Source organism: Panthera pardus, unplaced genomic scaffold (assembly GCF_024362965.1).
Source record: "Panthera pardus isolate Hobbes unplaced genomic scaffold, ASM2436296v1 HiC_scaffold_13, whole genome shotgun sequence".
In the NCBI taxonomy this organism is placed as follows: Eukaryota; Metazoa; Chordata; class Mammalia; order Carnivora; family Felidae; genus Panthera; species Panthera pardus.
In genome coordinates, this window is record NW_026526688.1 from 131,106,458 (window position 1) to 131,108,658 (window position 2,201).

A 2,201-nucleotide genomic window follows, 5' to 3' on the forward strand; every position below is an offset into this window, starting at 1 on the left:
CGGATATATTCTGAAATGATTACCAAAATATGTTTAGTTAAAATTCATCACCTCACATAGTTACAATTTGTTTTTCTTGTGATGAGAAATGTTAAGGTCTACTCTCTTAGCAACTTTCAAATATACAATACAGTATTGTTCACTGTAGTTGTCATGCTGGACGTTATATCCCCAGATTTCTTTATTTTATAACTAGAAATTTATACTTTTTGATTACCTCCACCCCTGGCAACCACCAATCTGTTCTCTTTTTCTATGAATTCATAGTTTTAGATTTCACATATACAGTATTCACCTTTCTCTCTCTGACTTATTTCACTTAGCATGATGCTCTCAAGATCACTCCATGTTGTCATAAATAGCAGGATTCCCTTCATTTTTATGAATGAATAATATTTTCTTATTATAAATATACATATTATAAAAATAAATATAATATTTAATAATATTTTTGTGTGTTTTCCCACACACACTATATATATATATATATATATATATATATATATTTATATATATATATAGTTGTTTCCATGTCCTGGCTACTGTAAATAACACTGCAATAAACACAGGGATGTAGCTATCTCTTCAAGGTAGTAATTTCATTGCCCTCAGATATATATCCAGAAGTAGAATTGCTGGATCATATGGTATATCTATTTTTAATTTTTTGAGGAAACTCCATACTGTTTTTCATAGTGGCTGCACCAATTTACATTCCCACCAACAGCATACAAGTGTTCCCTTTATTCCATATTCTCATCAACATTTGTTATCCCTTGTTTTTTTGATGATAGTCATTCTAACAGGTGTGAGGTGATATCTCATTTTGGTTTTGATTTATATCTCCTTGATGCTTAGTGATGTTGCGCACCTTTTTATATACCTCTTGGTCATTTGCATGTGTTCTTTGGAAAAATGTCCATTCAGTTCCTCTGAACATTTTTTATTGGATTGTTTTTTGCTATTGAGTTGTACAAGTGCTTTATAAATTTTGCATACTGACCCCTTATTAGGTATATGACTTGCAATATATTCTACCATTCTTGCCTTTCATTCTGTTGATGGTTTCCTTTGTTGTGCAGAGGTATTTTTATCTCACTTGTTCATTTGCTTGTTTTTCCTAATACCTGTTGGAGGCAAAAACTCCTTATTTTCCTCAGATAAAACCATTATAGGAAGGTACTATTTATTTGTTTGTTTGTTTGTTTGTTTGTTATTTTGCATGGCTCTTTTTAGTTTATTGCTCAAAGGAGTTACACTAGTCCAAGTTAAAAGCAGACCCCAAAATGGTTATATTGGATTATATATGTTAATGGTTATATAATGGTTACATAATATAATGGTTACATTATACTTACATTATACAAGCTGTGAGGTTTTTAAACTTGTGGGAGAAAAAACAAAAACAAAAACAAAAAAACTTGTGACAAGGAACAGAAGGGAAATTCTATTCATTGCAAGGAAATCTCCTTTAAGCTTCAGTGAGCCAAAAGCACTCAAAACCTATGAACCTTCAGCTGATCATCCTCAGCCAGTCCAATCTCTACGAGGAACTGATATATGCTCTTGCACTGGTCACCCTGTAAGGGAATTACTTCTCCATATTCTGAATGCTCAATTACAGTACCATTGCAGACAAATTTCTTAAATGCCTTCACCAGTTTCTTTTTATCATAATCATCAGTGATTCCTTGGAGAATAATAAGGATCTTCCTGCCATTTCTGTTGAATTCTTACATGGATATTATCCTCAGTGCCAACAGAAGCAGATCATCACCTTATTTGCATAAGCAAAAGAGTCCAAAGAGTGGAGGTTCTGGATGGCAGACATATGATATGATTCCTTTTCCTTGGTGGAAAGGGCCTGTGGAAGGCAGCAGCTAGAGAAGGCTGGTGGGGGCATGGTGATTTGGGAAGCTAGGGGACTGGGGCGGGGTAAAGGGGGTGCTGAGTTCTCACCAGTGGCTCCGTGACTGGGGCCAGGAAGGTACTTTTTAAATAGATGCTGACCCCTCAAACCTGTACTGCACAGTCACTACCTGTTTGGCAGTACATCTTCCCAGTGTTAAAGGACAAAGGAGGCAGTTAGTTACTGACTTAATTTCCAGCTGTACCAGAAGGTAGAAAGAAGCTAAAAGTAGTCTCTACTTGTTTTGGATAGACAATGGTGAGAAAGATAAGGACATCGAGAAGATGGGTGT

At 35.1% G+C, this 2,201-nt stretch overlaps 1 pseudogene; it reads right to left on the reverse strand.

Annotated features, from left to right (window-relative positions):
- Nucleotides 1–1,496: 1,496 nt before the first annotated feature.
- On the reverse strand, nt 1,497–1,831 carry LOC109274922 (eukaryotic translation initiation factor 1-like; annotated as a pseudogene).
- Between the last annotated feature and the right edge of the window lie 370 nt (nt 1,832–2,201).